We start from the raw sequence: 25,841 nt of genomic DNA, 5'->3' as shown, positions 1-25,841 counted from the left end.
GACCTCGTGATCCACCCGCCTCGGCCTCCCAAAGTGCTGGGATTACAAGCGTGAGCCACTGCGCCCGGCCTCTCAGTTTCCTTTTATATATTTTTTCTTTCCTTCATTCTCTTTCATCCTCTCAGAAATAAAATCCTTATACTTTATAGCATCCATCCTTCACCCAAAAACACAACCTTAACTGTGCCTTCTGATAAATGTTGTATGTTATATCTACTGCATCTAAGAATTACATTAGGATCAGTTACAAATTACCTCAACTTCACCTATTCAAAGGAAAACCATGCCGAAGTTAAAAGTTGTAAAGTCATCCATCATGACTTCAGTGGATGACATGCAAGGTGGGCAACCCTTATACATGCAAATACAAATATCATGATAATATATTACTCCACAGGTCCTTAATGCACGTGACTCTATGTTCTTAAGTTTCTAACCAATAAATCATGTCCAGATTTCCTTGCACTATCTTTTCTCATTTCTTTGAATGTTTAACTTCCCTTCTTAATGCTCTTAGGTATAAAAATTGCCAACTACATGCCAATTCAATGTAAAGTAGTGAGGTAAAAACCACAAAGAAGGAATAACATCTTTAAAGGAGAGAGATTAGAGGGAAGATAAAGCAGTCTCTAAAAGACTGCTTATAGTAAAATTTAAACAAGCTCTGGATTCCCTGAAAGCATTATTTTGAGGAAAAAATTGGTAAGAATATATTTCAAGAACTTTATTTTGTTATTTTAGACTATTTTTTCTTCCTGGTAGTGGAAATCAAAGTAAAATGCTACCTGTTTTAAAAGGTTTTTACTCAGCTTTAATGAAAAGGAAACACATTATATTGGTTTGACTATTTCTATATTTATAAAAGCCAGAGGCAAAATTCCAGATGATATTTTGTAAAAAAAAAGAAAAAATACACACAATATTTTTGTTTTAAGGTAATATTCATGTTTGGAATCATGGGATAGGCTCTAATAACAACTGTACTGCTTGCTGTAATTGTCTCAAGGCTTGGTTATTTATTTATTTGCTAAGAATTTATTGCAAATAGTTTTACTGGTCTAATTATATCAACAGAATTAATGATGTCAGAATCATAGTCTATTTAAATGAAGTAAACAAGAACAGACCTTGGCCAAATTGCCCCCTCATTGAAGTTACCATGTCTTTAAGAAATGAAAACAACTTCTCTCAGAAGACAAGTAGCATAAAAAAAGGAAGCTTACCAAGTGATTTAATGAGAAAGAAGACACCTGAAAATAAGGCCAGGCACAAAAACAGGAAAAAAATCAGTTCAAGGACAAATTCATTAGATAGAGAGAAGTAACTTAGGAAAGATTTTTCTTCTAAACAGCAAAGACTTTTATTATAAAACCCCATTATTTTATCATTAGGAGACTGAGCTACCAGGATTAAACTCCCACTTTCAAAAGACACAGCTATGAGTCAGAGGTCAAGGTTAAAGCAGGTAAATGGGTAATATCAAGCTTGACTTAATTAACAAATGTCTTGCCCATGTGTCTCTGCTTTCTGTATTTTAAGCCCAGACTAGGGGCTGAATCACACCTAACTTGGAGGGCCAGGATGAGTTAAAGAGATAGATAGAGCGATAAATACACAGACAAAATACCTATTAATTTAGACATCTATAGAGGAAACTAGGCCTAAAGAAATTGTCAAGAAAATCAGTTCAAATGCCAAGAGATCTGACATCAATGATGTAGCACCATTGATATTCTATAGAACTGAAATAGCACCAACATTCATGCCAAACTAATAACATAAATTAGCAGCAGGAGTATTGACATTAATAGGTTAAAGAAAGAGAAATACAAACATCAATAAGTCTAGCAAACACTCGATCATTAATCAATGTTTCCTCAGCAGTGCCATTCTTTAATCAAAAGGACATGGATATATAAAACCTTGTTAGAACTGGTCATTCTGGAGAACATAACACAACTTAAGCTACTATCCAGCACTTTCAGACTTGGATGGCATTCAACATGCAATGTCCTTTCTCCTCACCTGTCACTTCTTCTGAGGTGGTTATCATTTTGAGGGTTTTCTTAAGAAGCTTATAGTTGTTCCTTTTATATCCTACATGGTGTTCATTTTCTTAAATAGTTCTTTTCCATATTGTCCTTTGAAAATTTATTTGTCAGGGGCTCCATTTCTGCACAAAAAGTGAGTCAATCTAAAATAAAATCATTGATTGTAAATGAAAGTGGTAAATGACATATATGAGCTTCACACTGTTTATCAGAAGTCTTCTTAAACCTATAGCAAGTATCTGTTGAAAGCCAACTGTCAGAAATGGAGTTAAATGCTATGAACATGAATGCAAGCAACATAAAATCACTTCCCTCAAGGATTTTATCATGGAAAAAATGATGTAAACAGGCAAATGTGATTTATTATGAGAGAATAAATCTGATAGTGTTTATATCAACTAAGCAGGTTAGAGGATGGAGGATTTCAAAGCTGGCATTGCTACTTTTCATGGCAAAAATAGATTATTGTATGCTCTACTAGTATGTTCTACCAATTTTGATAATTGCATACTATTTGTCTTAGGCTGACATCATTAAATATCATAGACTAGAGGACATATGAACAATAGAAATTTATTTCTCACAACTCTAGAGCTGGGATGTCCAACAATAAGATACAAGCAGGTACAGTGCCTCTTGAGGGCCTATTTTCTGGTTCATAGGCAACAACTTCTCACTGTGTCCTCTCATGGAGGAAAAGGCCAGGGGTCTCTCTTGGGCCTCTTTTATAAAGGCACTGAACCCATTCTTAAAGTCTCTGCCCTCGTGACCTCATTGCTTCCCAAAGGCCCTGCCTCCTAATATCACCACCTTCAAGCTTTAGATTTCAACATACAAACTTTGGGGCAATGAAAACTTCAAACCATAGCAATATTATTCAGTTTTCAAATTGTTTGAAGACATACAATCTCATTTTTATACAATGAATGTGTTCTAATCAGGATTAGTTTATAGACAGTGCTGGCTAATGGCCATAAAGTAGAAGTTTTACCTATAAAAATAAAATGATTGTATTGTTAAAAGACTTTAGAGTTTATTCTAAATGGTCTTTGCAATATTATAAAATTTAAAGTTTTAGAAAGTGAGAAAATAACAATCAAAAAGATTTCTGAGGATGACTAGCTATGAGAGAATTGTCAGCCATTGTTCTTTGATTTCAGTTTGATTTCCTTTCATGATGAGAAATTGTAATGAATCACAACCAATCAGAAAACCTGATTATGGATTTCATCTGTAGAGCCTATAAAAAGCACCTGCTTCCTGGGCAAGTACTAGACAGCGGTGGGCATGACTGGAACTAAGTAATCCTGTGCCAGCAACAAAGACTTTGGAAATCTCTCATCCTGACACCTCACTATCTGAAAATTAGTTCTTAAATGGCACCTTCCTTATGTTCCACACAAGTTAACTATCAATGTCAATATGTGTGTCTGTGTGTATTTTGGTTATGTTTTAAATTTTATTTTATGATTTGGTGTTATATTTATTTAAATTTACCTCTAAGGTATTTGTAATATTTTTCAAAGCTTAGGATTACTAAAGTTCTTAATTCAGACCAAATGTGGTTTTCAAAATGTAATAGATTCTCCTCTACTGGGCAGATTCTTATGTCAAGCCACCTTAGATAAAATTGGGGTATTTGGGTTCACCCTGTATATGTTTTTCTTAGACAAAAAAACCCTAAATATCATTGTCTTGGCTTGGGTATAATCTTCTTATGATATCTGTGTAGGTATAAAAAGTTGGCTTGCTTAGTACAATAGAAACTAGCCACATCACCTTTCACAAGGGATACACTATTTCACCTATATTTCTCAGTGTAGAGACAGTGAAATTGCAGAAACTCTAAGGCAAGATCATCCTGGGTTAATACTTTAAGTATTGCTATTCCACAAAAGATTTGAATTGAATTGCATGGGTAACTAAATATCCTATAAAATATCTTATTTCTAATATTTTGTTTATAAATATGACAGCTGACTTGGTGGAATACATATGTATTTAAATTTTTAATTTGCTTAACAAAGACTTCACATTATAGAACACAGAGTAATTTATCTTTTTTTCCCCAAAAATGCATGTCCTCTTATTTCAAGGATGCTGCTATTGATTACTTTAGCATCAATAAGTGAGTGTGACCTCAAAGATCAACAAGGGGCCAACAGATCATTTTGCGTTGTGCACACATAAAGATTTTACAATAAGAATTAAAACAAAGGCAAATGTTTCAGTGAGGATGCATTAACTTTCAGTATATCCAAATAAAGCATTGTTTTTTGTGGGGGAGTAAGGGATTGTCATAATCAACACCTTCAGACTAAAATTCATTACTACATTCTTTCTGGTTTTTTTTTCTTTTTATTTGGGGGGTGGGGGTTGGAATCTTACTCTGTCTCCGCTCACTGAAACCTTCACCTCCTAGGCTCAAGCCCTACCTCAGCCTCCCAAATAGTGGGACCAAAGGCCCATGCCATCATGCCTCACTAATTTTTTCTAGAGACAGGGTTTCCCTATGTTGCCCAGGCTGATCTTGAACTCGAGCTCAGGCAGTCCACCTACCTCGGCCTCTCAAAGTGCTGGGATTACAGGCGTAAGCCACTGTGCCTGGCCCATATTAAATTATTTCAATGTTTAGAAATTAATTTTGTCATCTGAAAGGCCCACTTTTTTTTTCCTCTGGAGTACTACTAATAATAATGAACTTCAACATAAAGAGGTAAAAATAGTCTCTCTCTGTCTCTCTCTCTCTCTCTCTCTCTCTACATATATATATATAGATAGATAGATACAGATATATATTGCCCATGATGACTGTTTTATTGAAAGGTGATGAAAATAGAGAGACTTAAGATAAATGGGAAGGGGTGGTAACAGATATGTTAGAAATGAAAAATACTATCTATATTTGGAAAACATGTTTGTAAGACCATTAGTGATCTTAATGAAATCCAAGAGCCACTAAATAAAAGTTAAATATTTTACCCAAAATACAGTTAAAATATTTGTAAATACTATAGAATTTGAAGTGCCATTATAAACATCTTAATCCTTAAGTAATAATTTAAAATATATCTCCTTTGTAACTACAAAGTACTAGGTAAATAATATAAACTATACTTTTATTTGCAGATGTAACATCTTTGCTCTCTATATGCAAATGCCTTTAGATATAATGAAAGTTAAAATTTTTTGGATTAGTGTCCTTTTGCTACATATAGCCATAATTTAATTTAGTACACTGCTGTTGAAAGAAAAGCTGCAGTAAACAGTATGGAAAAAATTAATGTATCTTCCATAAAGTCATTTAACAACAAATTCTATTGAAATTAAAAGTGGCAGTGTCACTATAACTTTTATATGTCTATTTAGCTATGGTACTTCTCCAATATTACCTATAAAGGCTATAGTAGAATCCAACGAGTCAGCATTTTAATCCTTCATAACACAATACTATTGGAAAGTGGATTCACAGAGAATAGATCATACCATATATATATTTAGAAGATTACGTATAATTGGATTCTGAGGGACCCTTAGCAGCAGAGAAGGGCAAGAATGACAACTGACTGTACATCTTTGGGCTCCTAAAAGGCAAAATGTTTAATATTTTCTTACAACATATAAAATTATCTCAGATTATAAATGTTTTTGAACAATGCTGTAGATCAATTGATTGTTAAAATTACACAGGAAACAAACTGAACTTAAAAATACATTTTTGAGAAGAATGCTAAGATCTGATCACATAGAGTTGTATGAAATAATACTAAAGACATTGGTAATTGTAACAGTGACAATGTCCCTGTGGTTATGTAAGCAAAAAATAAAAATAAAAAGTGAGCAGAATATCGTAGACACGCCTACAAGGATGTATGTGAAATATTAATAATATGACAGGAAGGATTTTTATTAAAAAGTACAGCAAAGGAAAGAAAAAAAAGATAACTAAAAGGGGATTTATTGAAGTTTATATTCCCAAGACCCACTCTCTGAGATGGAGATACATATTTGTAATGTTTATTGACAGTACTCAGGATAAACAAATGCTCGGAAAATAAAGGCTTCTTCTACTCTGGGAGCAGGGAAAAATAATTGCTCATTTCCATTTTCTTATTTTTCCAGAATAACAAAATGAACTTGTCTCTTTTGGATATCTAGAATTGAGTGCTTAATGCCTTTGAAATGTGGAGATTAAGGAAAACTGACATAGACTGCCTATAAATTATTCAAGCAAGTCCATAATCTACTCTTGTATATACTTTTGTTGCTAAAATTTGCTAATATTATTAATTAACATGTTAATACTCATATAACCATTTCTATCTCTATATGCAATTTGAAACTAATTAGATCCTGAACGAATTTGCTAGTTTAATAATTTCTTACTTTGACCTATTATTTTCAACTACAGACTAAACTCAATCCTATGATGTTACTTAACAAATGGCCAATAATCATAACTTTATCACCAATACTCTGCAGTGAGCAAATTCAGAGGAAAACTTGGTACCATGATATAAGTTTAAATGAAGAAATGATCTACTTTAAAAAAGAAGAATGAGGAATAGGAGGAGAGATAGGAAGCGGAGAAATAAGAGAAGGAAGATAAGGATGAGAAATAAAAGCAATAAGTGAGAAAGAGGGAGGAGAAAAGGCAAGATAAGACATTTTGATGGAGGAGTCACAAGGTGAATATTGCAATATCATTTTTGCATGAGGCTTCTGGATGAATCTTGGCTGACATTGAGACGTAAGTTCATGGATTCGCCAAACCCAAATATATATACATACATATTATTTTATTTAAATGGAAAAGGAGACATGTAAATGGATGTTGGGAGGGGAGGTTTGTGGTGCTTATCACCAGTTCCATAAGGAATATCTGTGGGAGTAATGACATATTGAAGTCAAGCATAGGGGGGCAGAGTTGGCAAAAGTTGGGTTTAAAATATAATGGGATCTGCTGGGCATGGTGGCTCACACCTGTAATCCCAGCATTTTGGGAGGCCAAGGCAGGTGGATCACCTGAGGTCAGGAGTTCGAGACCAGCCTGGCCAAATGGAGAAACTCTGCCTCTACTAAAAGCACAAAATTAGCCGGGCATGGGGGCGCGCACCTGTAATCCCAGCTACTTGAGAGGCTGAGGGAGGAGAATCGCTTGAACCTGGGAAGTGGAGGTTGCAGTGAACTGAGATCGTGCCATTGCACTCCAGCCTGGGCAACAAGAGCAAAACTGTCTAAAAAAAAAAAAATATATATATATATACACACACACATATATATATACACATATATATACACACATATATGCACATATATATATGCACACACGCATATATATATATTTTACATACATACATAATGATTTGATTTAAATGGGAAAGGAGACATGTAAATGGATGCTGGGAGGGGAGGTTTGTGGTGCTTATCACCAGTTCCATAAGGAATATCTGTGGGAGTAATGGCATATTGAAGTCAAGCATATGGGGGCAGAGTTGGCAAAAAAAAATATATATATATATATATATATATATATATATATATCTGTGTGTGAATAAAATATATATATATTAGAATTAAATATATATATATCTTATTTTTACTTATTGCCTATTTAGGGGAGGAAAACTAATATCTCTTCAATCCTTCTATGTTCCTAGTTGGGACCTCTATAATAAAAGGCAGATTAACAAGAAGAAAACAAATGAAAATTGCTTAACATGTATACCTCATGTGTAACTCATTTATACATGGGAAATACCCAAGGAAAAAATGAATAGTTATCAAAGAGGTGGCTTAGAACTCCTGCTTGTGTAGCATCTTCAACAGAAACAGTACATTTTTGGAGAAGTAACAAGACAAAGGATAAGGACCTTGAGTCTCTTGGGGAGCAAACTGAGGGAAGGCAACTATATGATAGATAAGGGCTAATTAGTAAAGTTCGAAATATAGATTCCTTGTGTGCCATCTGTAGTCTGGTAAGGGTCTGAGGTCATCTCTGGTGATCAATTTGTGTCCATTCTGATAAAAAGGAGAGGAGGGACACCTTTTTAAATTTATGTCCTGCTTTTAGGCAAATAGGGAAGGACAGAAAGCTTTTCTGGTATGTGCTGCTTTTCATTTGCCTTTCAATAGCTCAAAATAATCTTCATGCCAAAGTGGCATATTTTGGAGAGGCACATTCTGCTACCCTTCACCTATGTGCTAGTAAGGTCTAAGGAAAATTGTCTTCCTTTTATGATCAAGATATGGTAGCAAGTTGAGCCATTTTACTACGTTTATTAAAACTATGGCATATAATTAACTTGCCTTATGTTTTTGCACCTAAAGATTTCTCCAAGTTAGAACTCCTACATTGGTGATATTGAAAAAAAAAAAAAAAAACTTTTATTTTCCTACCTATTTTATATCTTTCTTTTGTATTTCACAGTTGGCTTCTCTGATACTTATATGGACTTCTGATCATTTTGTTTCTCACTTTAGGTTAACAACACAAATTTTATCATTTGCTTTTCTTTTGGCCAAATTTTCCTTTTCTATTGCAAGTTTCAAAGTATGAAACTATATGTTGCTGGGACCTTATTTTTTTTCTATATCTTTAGCTTTTCTTTGGTGTACGCACCCTTAGCCCTTTTGTCTGACAATTAACAACAACAAAAATTCCCTCTGACAAGTACAGAAAGCATTATTTTTGAAAATACGATCATCATGACAGTCCTGAACTATTCTGCAACCATTCTGCAACATCAATCTCCTGTGTGGCTAAATAGCACAGTGCTCTGTCCACACTGATTCCTCCATTTTAAATCTATATGTTTATATATATCTAGGTCTATATACATATATGCATATAGATATAGACACATAAATATATGTGTATATAAGTGTAAATATGCTTAGACATATATGTGTATAAACGTAAATATATATGTATGTGTATATATCTATATCTCTACATATTTTTCATTCTTACTCTTTATCTGAGATTTAGCTTTTCCTATAGTACTGGAATTCTGTTCATTTTACTTTTCTTCTATTTTGTCAAATTCTCTTTACTTTGGCTTACTTGTTGGCTGCTCCTTTATTTTCTAGTTTTTTTTTTCTTCCTAGTAGTTTTTTGGTCTAGCCTCTGAATATCTGATGCATAATTCTTATAGTAACTTCATCTACTTAACGGTATTTAAATTATATTCACAAATCTCTTACCAGCTTTGCTTAATAGCCCTGAATACACACAGAAAGTTTCTCTAAATTTTAATGAATAATATATAATTATATCTGTCCAAACTTTGTCTATATAAGCATCAACTTATTCCAGGAGAAAAAGGTGAACTGAGAAATGGCATTTAAACCTAAGATGATTATTATTTGGGCACAAATATATGATTTCCATGAAGATTAAAACACCTAAAGAACAACATATGAATTGTATATTTAAGAATGACTGACTAGATATATGCTTATGTTTAAAATAGAAGAGGTAGTCTCTATTTATCTTTACAATAATATATACAAACATATTTATACTTGTTAAGCCTTTATGTACCTGGGGACGAGATTTAAACATATTTTCTTATTAAATCATCATAAGTATCTGAAATGTTGACAAAGTAACCTACAATTTTCAGAGGAGGAAATTAGACTTCAGAGAAAACAGATATTTGACAAAATTATTGAGGAAATCAGTGTGAGAACTGCAACTTTAGCTATTTCTATATGAATAATAAGAGCTTGTATTATAAGCATTACATATATCTGAAAAGATTATAGTCTTGAGAGTTATTTACTATAAAATACCAAAAATGTATTTCAAAAATTTCATTAACATTTCAGTATAAATGAATGTCAATGGCAACCTTAAAATATAATTATTTATAGCTTTTTACTCTGTTTTTGTGCAAAGTGACAGTGGTTTTCCTTGATATATATATTTGTCCAAAGTGCAACTACTAATACATAAATGTAAGCATTTTATGTGTTTTAACTCTATCTATTGTCTGCTATGTCCCAAATTTAATTAACCTTTTACTGTATTTTGAAGGTCCTTCTTTTTCTTTTTTTTGTTTAATTGTTGCTTTCGTGTAAATAGAACATTTTCTCTGTTCATGATAGAAATTTATATTCAATATGATTAAAATGTGGTGAACACTTTATTTAGATAACTAGCCATACATTTTTCTCTAAACAAATTAAATATTTCTGATTCTGATTTTTTTAAAGTTCACATTTGTTTTATGAGAAACACACTCATACTTTTAAAACATAATTTTAAATGATTTAATGTGTACCCATTTTAGACTTATGCCAATATAAAATAATAGAACCAAAAAGCAATTTACATTAAAAGTAATACAAGCCGAAGAATTTATAATTTATATCTTTCATAGATTAAAAGAAGTTTACATAAACTTTAATCCCAAGTAGCTTAACAACTGCTGAATTTCCAACTATAGTGTTTTCTTCAATTAATTGTGACATTTCTGTTACTTTTGTAAAACTTCATATATAATAGCATTTTCATAAATACAGCATTTTCACACAAAATATATCAAAGTATTTTATGAACTATAATTCAAAAGTTGAAACAATTAACTTGCTGATGTAATGACATAATCAAAATAGAAAATCTTGAATAGTGAAAAACTCAATAATGGTAAATAAAATAGCATTTTGGAAACATGATCATAGTGATCAGGTTTAAACCCATCCTGATCAAGCTACTCATTAGACAAGGTGACTTTAGGTAAGTTCCTTATCTATCAGTATCCTGATAGGATTTTACTTATCTGTCAGGTGGGAATAATAATAATATTTAGCTAAGAACATGGTTGCAGTATTAAATAAGATAAAAAACACAGTCCTGGAAGAAAGGACTTACACTACATATTTTTTTATTTTTATTTTTTGAGATGGAGTCTTGCTGTTGCCCAGGCTGGAGTGCAGTGGTGCGATCTCGGCTCACTGCAATCTCTGCCTCCCGGGTTCAAGCAATTCTCCAGGCTCAGCCTCCCGAGTAGCTGGGACTGCAGGCAAGCGCCATCATGCCCAGCTAATTTTTGTATTTTTAGTAGAGACGGGATTTCACCATGTTGGCCAGCCTGGTCACCAACTCCTGATCTCAAGTGATCCACCCGCCTTGACCTCTCAAAGTGCTGTGATTACAGGAGTGATCCACCGAGCTGGGCCATCTTACACTATGTATTAATAAAACAATGCTATTTTCTAATAATTTATGGCAGTTGATATTTTTGGTGAAATATGGAGACCAAAAATATAGAGGACCTTGAACACAAATCCAGTATTAATTATGCCCTGTAGTCATTTGTTACTCTTTCCTTCAATTAGTCAATCAGTTATTCTTTATTGAGAAATATTTTGTGTTGGGCTGAAGGTCAGTTGTTGAAATAGACAGAAGCACACATCTTTGGTATTTCTACAACCTAACATACTTAACTTTGCTTGACTTCACTTTGGAGGTTCCCCCCCTATAAAACAAGGGTTTTCATAAACCTAAGTACTCATTGGTCCAAAGGGCCATGTTTTTCAACCAATAACAATAATGAGAAAAGCTGAACACGTACAGACTGGAGCAAACTGTGACAAACTGCAGGGCACAGAATCCAAACAGGCCAGTTACGACCCTTGGCTGACAGTTGATGGGTCAGAATCATATTAGTTTGAAATGTGGCTTTATCCTCTGCTACTTGTATACTCTATGACAATTATTTATCTTCAATTATGAGGTGATAATAGTGTATCCTACATGATAGGATTGCTGTAAAGATTAAAAGAAACAATGTCTGCATTGGGTTTGGCACAGTGGATGACAAACAGAAAGCACTCTGTGATGGCTTTGATGATGATGATGATGATGATGATAATTTTGGAAAGACATGGATCCAGTGTTAGTAGTTTCATATTTGTAGGATAATTTATTAGGATGCTGCCTTTTATAAAAAATCTCGTTTTTAACATTGACAGCATCCAGGTATTCCATGGCCAGTAGTCTACCAGTTTGTGATTTGTTGGTTATATGATTTTTATAAACTTTTAGCTCAAATACTCAGACTTCATATGCTACTCACCTGGAATGAAAAAAAAAAAGTATATCAATATATCATTGTAGAAACTAATCAGGTAACCTAGTGATATGGTTTGGCTGTGTCCCACTCAAATCTCATCTTGAATTCCTATGTGTTGTGGGAGGGACCTGGTGGGAGGCAACTGAATCATGGGGGCAGGCCTTTCCATGCTGTTCTCCTGATAGTGAATAAATCTCACAAGATCTGATGGTTTTTTAAGAGGGAGTTTCCATGCGCAAACTCTCTTTGCCTGTTGCCACCCATGTAAGGCATGACTTGCTCCTCCTTGCCTTCTGCCATGATTGTGAGACTTCCCTAGCCACGTGGAACTGTGAGTCCATTGAACCTCTTTCTTTTGTAAATTGCCCAGTCTGGGGTATGTCTTTATCAGCAGTGTGAAAATGGACTGATATACCTAGGAAATCCAATTTAAAGAACTCTCCAGTTCCTTGGAAAGAATAACAAAAACCACACCTTTTCTTCAAATGACCTACAGATATATTCAAATACATTTGTCCAGTTCTAATAACACTGACTGAAAATAGAAAATAAACACTCTATGTATATAGCCCTGTCATTGACAGCTGCGTTAGGTCATTTGAGAACTGCCATTACCTTTTGATGATTCAGTGATGTTTTCTGACAATTTTAGCCAAGGTCCAGTGACCCCAGTCAACCCAGTCATTCTGTAAGAAACTTATATTGCTTAATAAATATTTTCTATTGTCTAAAATTAAGGACTTTTTTTGTAATTGTATGGCATACTAGTTTCTCTGATCCAAATCATTAGATACTATTTCTTCTTGTTGGTCATGTTCCTGTACCTGAATTTTCTTTAGATACATTTAGTATTGTTATCATGTAGGGTGATTTTAATTAGTCCAGCCTATAGTATAAGTATTAAAAAGGCATATTGTATAGAAACATAATATTTAGGATTCAGGCGTGGTGGCTCACGCCTGTAATCCCAGCATTTTGGGAGGCTGAGGCAGGTGGATTACCTGAGGTCAGGAGTTCAAGACCAGCCTGACCAACATAGTGAAACCCTGTCTCTACTAAAAATAGAAAAAATTAGCTGGGCATGGTGGTGGGTGCCTGTAATCCCAGCTACTATGGAGGCTGAGGCAGAGGAATAGCTTAGACCCAGGTGATGGAGGTCACAGTGAGCCGAGATCATGCCATGGCACTCCAGCCTGGGCAATAAGAGTGAAACTCTGTCTCAAAAAAACAAAACAAAACAAAACAAAACAAAACAAAACAAAACAAAAAACAAACAAAAGCATAATATTTAAATATTTCCCTTATTAAAACAATTTCAATTAGAAAAGCAATAATGGTAAACTGAAATAGATTGAGATTTAAATCCAATCTGAGCCACGTTTTATTGTGTGTTTTGGCTGATTTTATGACAGAAGATCATCAATCTTGGGTATTCATAATAAATTTTATTTCTTTATGATGAAATAGTACTACAGCGTTATAGCATACATAGCACTTAGTATTATAATAGTGTTAGTGAACAGTAGACAAACAATACCAAGATAAAATTACTACTTTCAATGCAGCAAGACTTTGAAAGTAATGGATTTTTGATGAAAAAATGAGAGTATACTTGACATAACACAAAAATATTGAAAATGGAAACGGAATTTTTAATCATAAACCATATTGACTGAGTACATTTGTGTGTGTGTATAATAACATAATGTTTAATAGTTTATTACATAGTGCTTCCAAGTTTTCAATACCAGTTCACATACATCACATATTTCTCAAAACAAATGCACATATGGGCATTCATTTCATTTTACAAATGATTAACCTGAAATTCAGAAAGTATTGGCTGATTGTTATATATATATTTAATTGTTTCTGCTTTTGTCCTTCTATTCTGTTTCCACTTGTGTTGCACAATATTTTAGCTACATTTATTTCAACAGCAGTTGGCATACAGAGTATATAGGAATATATGTGTGTGCATAAGTAAATCTATATTTTAAAAAACATGATATTTATATATACTTGTGTGTTTATCTATGTAGCTACCTATCTAGAGAGAGATTTATAGTTACAGATGAGGTAAAGTATAAATATTCATGTTCACACATTGAACTAGATATTTTTTCTTAGAAGTCAACATCTGGCACAAATAAAAAGAAATCTATAGATAATCTATATCAACAAATAAATATAAATTTAAATATCTACATTAATAAATGAGCAACTTCTAATTAATAACCATATGTATGGCAGTTATGATAAGAATCAACTTATTTTATGTTACATGTACCCAATATTTCGCTTTAACACTAATCAATACGTATACAGGTTTACTTGAAAAAGGCATCATGTGGTCAAGATTTTTTAAAAAATAGCTTAGCACTTCATATTGTAACAGTTACAGTGAAATGTAGGAAAAGAAAATATTAAAGTAAAATCACTGCCTTTAACAACAGTGATGCTTAAAGAGAAATGGATTTGGGACAGAAAATGAGAGTGCATTTGAGAGTAACACAGGAAAGGCTAGAACTTGAAGATATAGTCTGAAGGAAAACAAACGGTAATATATTTAAGGGGGGACACTTGTTTAAGTGAAGCCAAACAGAAAAGTTCAAGATTTATTTGAAGGAAAGTTAACAGTCAGTAGGGGAGCAGTGAGAGATGTGAGATCGGGTTCAAGTGTAGTTTTGAAGGGTCATTAATCCAAGTTAAAGAGCCTAGACTTTATTGCACTCACAATGAAGAAACATTAAGGGGAAGAAAATGTCAACTTGAAAGCAGTGTTTAAGCTGGTTGCCCTGTGCAGGGTGATAGAAACTTCCACTTGTGACTCTAGTAAGCAAGCTATTAGAGAAATGATAGGCCAAAGACAAAAGGCAGCCTGGGGAACTTGACATGTGTGTGGGAATGTTTGTCTCTTTATGTGTGGGAATGTTTGTCTCTTTATGTGTGGGCATGTTTGTCTCCTTATGTGCATATGTGACTACTGCCTATCAAGTAATTTTTCAAAGTAACGGTATTTCCTAGTCTTGAGCCAACCAATCACCAGTCAACTTGTGTGTGTATTCTTTATTTTTGCCAATTTCATGAGTTTCTGGCTTGTGTTTAGGAAAAAACAAAAGAAAAACAAAAAAACAAACAAACAAAAAAACAAAGTTCTGCCTTAAATTAGAGACAGCTGATGAAACAACTTAGCATCATGGAGAGACTTAGGCAGAAGGGGACCCTTTTCCTTAAGTTTTAGGGACATAATTTTTCAGAAAAATTTGTCTGATTTCACACCCAAGTGGTCAGAATCAGCTATGGAGAAACAAATAACTGAGTTTTAAAAAACACATCCAGTGAAAAAGGATATGGGTTTTATAGTCACAGAGATTTGAGATTAAATCCAAAGCCTGGGGCAAGTTATTAGGACTTAACCTTCCTAAGAAATTATTTCCTTATTGCCACTGTGTTAGTCCATTTGCACTGTTAAAAAGGAATACCTGAGACTGGATAATTTAAAAGTAAAAAACGTTGATTGGCTCACAATTCTGTAGTCTGTATATGAAGCACAGTGCCAGCATCTACTTCTGGTGAGGGCCTCAGGAAGCTTATAATCACAGGGGAAGGCAAAGGGGAGCCAATGTGTCACATGGTAAGAAAGGGAGCAAGATAGTGAGAAGGAAGTTCCACGCTCTTTTAAACAACCAGATCACACTTGAACTCATAGCTGAGAACTCACTCATTACCTCAAGGATGACACCCAGCCATTTCAGGAGGGATCTACCCCCAGAATTCAAACACCTCCCACAGGACCCACCTCCAACATTGGAGATTACATCTCAACACGAGGTATGAAGGGGACAAACATCCAAAACATACCACTACTCTTCATGATGATAAAATTGATACACATGTCATTACTATACATATATATATGATGTTATATATATAATTATTAAAAACATATACACATATTATTGCATATATATGTATATATGCTTGTGCTTTTTAAAATGCATGGAACACAGTAAATATGCAGTCACGAATAGGCAACAATTAATAGTATGCTTGGTTTCTGTATCCTATTTAAATTATCATCAGTAACCCAAAGAATACTGTCTCTAAATTATTAAGTTCTAGTGAAAACTGAATCCAAGCTTAAATGCACAACCAGAAGTAGATAATGTCTTTCCAGATATTTCTGCAAGTTTCTAGGAGGTATTCAAAACCCTGTGGACAACTTGTTGGAAAAGTTTCTCCGGGTAAAGAAAATCACATGTATGGAAGCATGAATAAGGCAAACACCATGACACATAGCAAGAATTGGAAGTAGTTTAGTAGTGCTACAGCCTAGGAAAACTAAAAGGCGATAGATATGTTGTGAGCAAATCACAGTGATCCTTATAGGCCACATATGAAATTTATATTTTATGCTGTGTATATTGAAGAATAGGGCAATCAAAATAAATAACAACAGCTAGAAAATTATTATATAAATTAATATTACGGACCTTGGAAGATGAGTTAAAAAATAAACATATTTAAGGAAGTAGTAGCAATAATAGGTAGACAGGTAAATACGTAAGAGAGGAAAAAATAGAGGTCTATAATTATCCTCATAATTCTAGATTGGGCTATAATAACGATATTAGTTATAATTTATTAAAAAACTAATTATATTCAAGGACCTCAGCCATGTGTCTTATATTAATTATATCATTAACAGTTAATTAGAACCAATTTTCAGCTTACTCTTAAAATCTGCCTTGAACGTCTCAAAGGTATCCCAAACCTAACACATCAAGACCTAATTTTAGTTTCTTCCTCCTAACACTACTGGCCACTAATAGCGTATACAATGCTTTACCATAAATAAGCAAGATATAGCCTTTCTGGAAGGGGCAGTCTATAGACAACTATCTCAGGAAGCAGATCAAGAGCTAGATTGGAGTATGAAGTCACTTATTTATTTCAACATTTCTGTGCAGTACACAAGTTTCACAACCATACGTGGTGGGCTTGTGACTTTTCCATCTGAGAAAATGGTACAAAAATCCTAAGTTCACTGGTGAACAGTAAAGTTTTAAAATATGTGGAAAAAATTTATAATTTCATTAATCTGGACAAAAAATCATCATTTTTTACTTTTGAGAAAGAATTGCTTTCTTTTTCTTTCATATTTGATTTCTGTCATCTAAAATTGATGCTCAAATATTTACAAATGATTCTCAGTTTTTGACTAACACAGAATGGATTTGTTTTCTTCATTTACCTGAAATTCATTTTGTGGAGTTCTAAATTTAAGGTTATGTTGTAAGATAAATTCACTCTGAAATGGCACTTTTCTTATAGAATTTGAATGACTGGCATTCCCATTCTATCTTGTCTTTAATGATTAATATTTAATATACATTATATATTATAATGTATGTGTTAAATACATTTTATGGAACAAACTAAAATATTTAAGAATTTCTCATACATCCATAATGTATTTATTTTGTCATGATAATATCCAATTTATTAAAATAGAAGTCAATGATTTAGCTAAATACTGGCTAGCTACATTAAGAGTTGTGTTAGTTCATTTTCACACTGCTATAAAAAAACTACCTGAGGCTGGGTAATTTATAAAGAAAAGAGGTATAATTCGTTCATAGTTTCAAAGTCTGTACAGGAAGCATGGCTAGGAAGACCTCCTGAAACATACAATTATGGGGGAAGGCAAAGGGGAAGCACACATGTGTTCACATGGCCAGAGCAGGAGGAAGAGAGGAGAGGTGCTACTCACTTTTAAGCAACCAGATCTCAAAATAACTCATTCACTAGCACAACAGCAGCACCAAAGAGGAAATCTGTCCCCATGATCCAATCTCCTCCCACCAGGCCCCACCTCCAACACTGGAGTTACAATTTGACATGAGATTTGGATGGGGACAGAGACCCAAACCATATCAGGGTTCATGTCAATAAGTAAATGAAAATATAGTAGTAAAAGGAAAAAATAATTCACAGTAATAAAAAAAGGAGGAAAACGAAAGTCTTTAAAGGGAAGAAAAAAAAACCACTCAAACTCCCTATGAATGATAGTAATAAGCACATGAAAAATATCATTTTAGGCTATTGTATTATCAAACCTGTAAAACACTCAATTTACAATGAGCTATGTGGAAGCAGGTGCTGTTGCTATGTCTCCTAGTTGGTATCTTTTTTTTTTTTTTTTTTTTTAGTTCAGATTGGCGGTATCTTTTAAAAGGCATTCCGTTGCCTATTCCTCTTAGCCATAAATTCTGGAATTTATGACTGAGATATTTACATATTACACTAATGAATGAATAGAAATGTATAAATTTTCTGTTTACAACATTGTTGACAAAAAATTGGAAACATTTAAATGTCTATGTTTTGGGGGCTTAAGAAACAGTTAAAATAGGGTATTTTTTTCAACCGTAATATTTCTATTTGACATAAAGTAAGACTGAACTGAACTACAGAAATAAGTCAAAACATAACAGATGCTAGTGAGGTTGCAGAGAAAAGGGAACACTTACACACTGTTGGTAGAAGTGTAAATTAGTTCAACCATTGTGGAGAGCCGTATGGTGATTCCTTAAAGAGCTAAAAACAGAACTACCATTTGATTCAGCAATCCTATTACTGGTTATATGCCCAGAGCAATATATATCATTCTCTTATAAAGACACAAGCACATAAATGTTTATTGCAGCACTATTCACAATAGCAAAGACATGGAGTCAACCCAAATGCCCATCAATGACAGACTGGATGAAAAAAAGTGTAACACATATAGACAGGGAATACTATGCAGCCATAAAAAAGAATGATATTATGCCTTTTGTAAGAACATAGATGGAGCTGGAGGCTATTATCCTTAGCAAACTAACTCAAGAACAGAAACCAAATACTACATGTTCTCACTTATAAGTGGGAGCTAAATGATGAGAACTCATGAACAAAAAGAAGGGAACAATAGATACTGGAGTCTATATGAGGGTGGAGAGTAGGAGGAGGCAGAGAAGCTGCAAAAATAACTATTGAGTACTAGACTTAATACCTGGGTGATGAAATAATGTGTACAGCATTATTTTAAGTTTACCTGTATAACTAACCTGCACATGTATCCCCAAACCTAAAATAAAAGTTAAAAATAATTTAAAAAGTAGACATTTCTAAATTCAATTCATATCTTTCTTAAACTCCGACTCTATTTTCTTTTTTTTTTGAGACAGAGTCTCGCTGTCGCCCAGGCTGGAGTGCAATGGCGTGATCTCGGCTCACTGCAGGCTCCGCACCCCCGGGGTTCACGCCATTCTCCTGCCTCAGCCTCCTGAGTAGCTGGGACTACAGGCGCCCGCCACCTCGCCCGGCTAATTTTTTGTATTTTTAGTAGAGACGGGGTTTCACTGTGTTAGCCAGGATGGTCTCGATCTCCTGACCTCGTGATCCGCCCGCCTCGGCCTCCCAAAGTGCTGGGATTACAGGCGTGAGCCACCGCGCCCGGCCAACTCCGACTCTCTTTTCATGCTATGATCAGAGCCCAGCTTCTGGCATGAGTTTTCTACACATATGATATTCTCTTTTTCCCCTTCACTTCACTCTCTTTCCCCTTACAAACTCTTTTTATAAAAATTATCTTACAGTAATTTTGATATATTTGACACATACAGATTTATATGCAGCAGATATACCTTTTTAGGTACAGCAACACAAAAAATAGCTGTGATTTCTCATCTAACCCATAAACAGCATTATCAATAACTTCTATTACATATACTGTACCTCCACAACATCAATCACACAACACCAAGAACTAAACTGTAGACTTAATAATTCATATATAATTAGATTAAAATAAAAATCCATTATGACTATGTCTCTTATTGGGAGAATTTAGTGTGTTCATAATTCACTGTTGATACATTTTATATATTTTTCTACATCATGCATCATCTTGTTCAGTTTTTAAATTTTGTTTCTTTTTGTTTGTTTTTCCTATTGTTTTGCAAATTAATTTGGCTAATTCTTGGATTTTCTTTTTCTTATTCATATATCTGTTTTGATTCTATATCAGAACTTACATCATTTCTTTTATTGGCCCTCAAAAAAGTCACCACGAAAAGTAATTCCAGAACTGAAAATACTTTGCCTCTCTTTGTCACTTAAATAATTTATATGTCCTTATTTCTCAGTGCTATATTTTGCATGGTTTCTTATGATACATTTTCTGCTCGTTTTTTTCTCTTTAATTTAAGGAGATTTCTAGAAATTTCATTTTTAGAAGTGATGTTTCTTTTAATCTTCCTGTCCATTTCTGAAATATTCTTATTGCTGTCTTATCTTTGTTATTTAGCTCTTTATTTCTTTAACATTTTGTACATAGTTATTCTATACTCTTTGTTAGATATTTCCTATATCTTCAGTTTGGAAGGATTGAAGTCTGTCATTTGTTTAAATTGAGGTAAAATATACATATAAAATTTACCATTGTTATAATTTTAAGATGTACGGCTCAGTGGTAATAAATACATTCAAATATTTCCTTCATCATCTCCCTCTTACACTTTCAGGTATCTGGTAACTACCTGTTTGTATTATCTGCTGACTTTTATTGAAGGTGGCTTGCTTTTTAATGTGTTATCTTTGAGCTCACAATAATTGATTTAATATTTGGAGGTTCTTTGAGCTGCAATATTGGAAGCTTCATTTCATAAAGAATTTGCTTCTCTTTATGTTTCTTCCAGCAGCCAGCTAACACCAGGAACTAGCATGTTAACACAAACTAAGCCCCTCCTCCTCCAGGGCGCTGCTCAGTTTAAGGTTCTTGGATTCAGCTTCAGCACAGCTCTCCTGCTGCTATCTGCACTCAGCCTCAGGACAAGAATACCTAACTTGGCTTCTTGCTACTCTGGTCCCAGATCAAGCATATTATTTGGAGGAAGCATTGTTGGAGACCTCCTTTACTTATGAGATGAGTGATAATTCAAAGAATGTGCATTATGAAGAATATACTTTTCTGTATTAAGAAGATCCCTCTATACCTAGTCAACTTTATTTTGAAAGCAGAACTCCTTTGCTCTTCAAAAGGCTCCAATTCCACTTCAACTATAATCGCTGTAAAAACACTGCTTAGTGAATAAAATATGGCCAAATCTAATGAATATATTGTAGTTCTTACCTTTCTTTCTTTTTTTTTTTTTTTTTTTTTGAGACGGAGTCTCGCTCTGTCGCCCAGTTTGGAGTGCAGTGGCGCAATCTCGGCTCACTGCAAGCTCCACCTTCTGGGTTCACACCACTCTCCTGCCTCAGCCTCCAGAGTAGCTGGAACTAGAGGCGCCCGCCACCACGCCCGGCTAATTGTATTTTTAGTAGGGACGAGGTTTCATCGTGTTAGCCAGGATGGTCTCGATCTCCTGACCTCCTGATCCGCCCACCTCGCCCTCCCAAAGTGCTGGGATTACAGGTGTGAGCCACCGCACCCGGCCAGTTCTTATCTTTCTTAACCTCTCAGCAATATTCATTACAATTATCAATCCTCCCTTTTTTGAACATACATTTTTCGAATTCTGAGATACTGTACTCTTGTAAGTTTTCTTCTTTTAAGCTTTTTTAATCCTCTTTGCAGTCTCTTACTTCTTTTGATTGTTAAATAATGAAAAGCTTTAGAATGTTTCTCCAAATCTCTTCTTGTCTCAATATACTTATCCTCCTGTATGAAATAATTTATCACCATGTCTTTAAAAATACAACTATGTATCAATGATTCCAGATATTTAATTCTACTTCATCTCTCTCCTCACATCAAATTTGTACATAAAATAATTTAAAACATTTTTTTACATATGTTACTGGAAACTCAAATATATTATCCAGCCTAAACTCTTAATCTTCTTGCCAAAGTGTGTTCCTTTTCAAGATTTGCTTATCTTAATAAATTATATTGCCATTTATTCTATAACTGAAATAGATTTCTAGAAATCACCTTTTACATTCTCCCTTCCCCATTCATACATTGCACCTATTATCATCAAATCATGTCATTTCTAACTTCTAGGTATTTTTCTTGACTGCGCCCATTTCTTTTCACCCCTAATGCTTATAATGCTATACCTTCTCAGTCTTACACTTACTCCCTCCTATCCCACTTTTTCATGATTAATAAGTACTATCTTTTGTAAATTATTCAATAGCTTCTTAATATACTCAGAACACAGGAAAAACCCTTTTCCTACTGTACAAAACCCTGAATAACATTTCCTTTAACTAGCTCTCTAGCGATACCTAATGCTTCCATCACTTTTGTCATCATGCCTCATCCACACTGGCTTTAAGTATAAGTTAACTTTTATATAGTAATGCTGCATAACAAACCCCCAGATATCCACGGCTAAAAACAACAATATTTATGTTTAATGCATGAAGCTCTGTGTCAACCATAGCAGCACTGCTACAGGCTGTGGGGTGTCTTATCATTCTGCCACCCTTGCTAAAGGAGCAGTTTCTCTCTGGCACATGGTGCTCTCACAATGGAATGTTAGAACACAAGCTTAAGGAAATTCATAATCCATCTTTAGTCTCTACACAAAACTGACATGCTGTCACTTTTAACTACATTCCAGTGCCCAAAGAAAGTCAGATTGCAAGCCCAACGTTAATAAACAGGGAAATCATACCAATTCCACAAGAAGGAGCAAGGGTAGGGCAGCCTGAAAATTTGATAAACAAAAATAAAATAGATTGAAATTACGGTTTTTTAAAACCCGTATTTTTTTGTTCCAAAGCTTTGGCATGAGACTTGAGTAGTTTTCACTGAATTCTTTAAAGTTCCACCTTAAGACTACTTTTTGCCTAATAATAGGACTCCTTTCAGCTTTTTTTTTTTTTCCTTCTCATTTACCCTCAGTCATTAAATGAAATAGAAATGACAACTGAGAATTCTGAGGCAAGGTTCTATATCAGTAGCAATAACCAGGAAGCATAAAATCAAATTTAATTTATAAAACTTCTTTTTGTATTTACATATATTTTTGACACAGGTCTTACTCTGTTGCCCAGGCTGGAGTGCAGTGGCACAATCTTGGCTCACTGCAACTTCTGCCTCCTGAGTTCAAGTGATTCTCATGCCTTAGTCTCCTGAGTAGCTGGGACTACAGGCACACACCACCACAACTGGCTAATGGGGTTTCACCATGTTGGCCAGGCTGGTCTGAAAGTCCTGCCCTCAAGTGATCTGCCCACCTCGGCCTCCCAAACTTCTGGGATTACAGGCGTGAGCCACCATGCCTGGCCCTACAATTTATTTAGATAATAAAAGACTATTCTGCAAAATATACACAGAAGTCTCATAAAGCCAAACAACCAAAAGAAGAAAGGAAAGGACAGAGAAAGGAAGGAAACAAGAAAAGAAAAGAGGAAATACAATAACATTTAATAGAAAAAGTTGTTCACAGACAATTCACAAAAAGAAGCCTATGTTGCCAATTAGGGTATAAAATGACATATTATTGAATATTCATCATTTTGTAAAAATAGAAAAATACAGCAATAGGCTGGGCACAGTGGCTCATGCTTGTAATCCCAGCATTTTGGAAGGCTGAGGCAGGTGGATCATGAGGTCAGGAGTTCTAGACCAGCCTGGCCAACATAGTGAAACCCCATCTCTACTAAAGATACAAAAAATTAGCTGGGCATGGTGGTGCGTGCCTGTAATCCCAGCTACTCGGGAGGCTGAGACAGGAGAATTGCTTGAACCCAGGAGGCAGAGGTTGCAGTGAGCTGAGATCATGCCATTGCACCTGGCCTGGGCAACAGGGTGAGACTCCATCTCAAAAAAAAAAAAAAAGAAAAAGAAAAAAAGAGAAATGCAGCAACATCAAGCATTAGTAAGGGCATAGGCCCAAGAGAATTTTTATACACTATTGTGGGTGTCAATTTTTCAACCAATGAAATGAAAGTTCCATGGGGCGGGGGAGATAAAAAAAAAAAGCTCATATATTATAGTTCCTGTTCTGCATTACAATAAATTTTCTGGAAAATTTCTTAACCAATTTATATACGATGCTGGTGAAGTTGCTTTTGTAAAAATTATGATAGCGAGAAGAAATCTAATACAGATGACTCCATCTTTCCTCTAACCTCACAAGCTAACTGTCTTTACTTATTCGTTGGCATATGCCAAGCTAGCTGTGGGAGGAATTTCATTTATAGTTTAACTTTAAAACAAAGGTGATAACAGTCCCTTCCCAGAACTAATCTCCCTGGTTTGGGGCTGAACCTGCTTTTGTAAAAATAACAGATTGGCCACAAGGTTAGAATTATGATCCAGGAGTCATGTAGCCACAGGTCATAAGATTTGTAATCTCCCCAGTTGCTCCTATAGATAACATCACTATTATAAAACCTAAGACTGGTGTTTGAGATGTTTTCAGAGCTTTCATTCTGATGCACTAGCTGGCTCCACCCAGACCAATAACCCATACTAAGAAACTGACTCAACTGCCCTTGTGCCTCCCAACCCAGGAATTGACTCAGTGCAAGAAGACTGTTTCAACTCCCTATAATTTCATCCTTGCCCCAACCAATTAGCATTCCTCTATTCCTTAGCCCCTCTGTCTACCAACCTATCCTTGAAAAATCCAAGCATCTAAATTCTTGGGGAAGCAGATTTGAAAATTATCTCCTGTCCCCCTCAACTGTCTGGCCCTGTGATGATTAAACTCTTTTTTGCTGTAACACCAGCTGTTCTCCATGTATTGGCTTTTCTGGGCAGTGAGCAAGATGAACCTGTCGGCCAATTACATTGAAGCTAAAAAAAACACCTGATTAACACAGCATGATTTTTTTCAGAAAAAAAAAAAAAAAGGCGAATGGTTTTAGTTCTTATTTATAATTCCCCATTAATTTTAAAAAGGCAAAATTTTCCCTTTATTTTCTGCTTCATTTCTTTGCTTTATTTGCAATCATCCTTATTCTTATATATCAATTATTCTTTATCCTTATATCTTTCCTTTACCATTTTCTTAATTACACCACATTTAATAAGATACCAAATACACTTCTGGATGTTTTAAAATAATTTATATATTTTTAAGAATAATAAATGATGAGGGAAATACAAGAAAAATAGATATACATATTAATTTCTCAAGTGCCCATTCAACAGAAGTCACATAACAAGGTTGATTGTTACCAAAATCTCAAAGTACAACTGTAAGGTCAATTTGCTAAGCGGTAGCTGCTCCATAAATCCTGCTGAATTTGTTGGTGAATGAATGAATAGATGTTCAAATTGTCAAGGTGAATAGCAGGAAGAGTTGTTCACTATAGCTCAATAGTTCAGCTTTCTTATGTAATAATAGTGTAAAGTAGAACTTGAATTTATTTTTAGTTTTTCTGTAAGGATAACCAAGTGTAACCTCTACCTGAAAGTACTGTGTTACTACCTTTCATTGCCACTAAATGCTTGGTTAGAAATCCTTTCATAACAATAGTGATAAGAATATAGTATTTTGAAATGTGTCAATAAACTAAACTAGCCTGAGCCTATTTAAAATGTTAGTTTGCTTCCAGAAAGACATGATGACCTAAAATGTCATTCTTAATGAGATTAACTTTATAAGAGACTACGCAATTTACCCACTTCTCAAATTTTTACAAAGTCAATTTGCCTCTTAATGTTCATGAATGTTCAAGCCTTGCAGGATGG

At 34.4% G+C, this 25,841-nt stretch overlaps 1 long non-coding RNA gene across 2 annotated transcripts in view; it reads right to left on the bottom strand.

Moving 5' to 3' along the window:
* Positions 1–25,841, bottom strand: part of LOC131382485 (uncharacterized) — a 123,153-nt gene that overhangs the window by 33,489 nt on the left and 63,823 nt on the right. For both annotated transcript variants that reach the window (XR_009212005.1, XR_009212004.1), the window contains exon 3: positions 2,026–2,194. This is a non-coding gene — a long non-coding RNA (uncharacterized LOC131382485). The remainder of the gene's footprint in view (positions 1–2,025; positions 2,195–25,841) is intronic.

This window comes from Hylobates moloch, unplaced genomic scaffold, assembly GCF_009828535.3.
Source record: "Hylobates moloch isolate HMO894 unplaced genomic scaffold, HMol_V3 SCAFFOLD_30, whole genome shotgun sequence".
Lineage (NCBI taxonomy): Eukaryota > Metazoa > Chordata > Mammalia > Primates > Hylobatidae > Hylobates > Hylobates moloch.
Note: the sequence above shows the minus strand (reverse complement) of the source record. Positions and strands in the feature narration are given on the sequence as shown.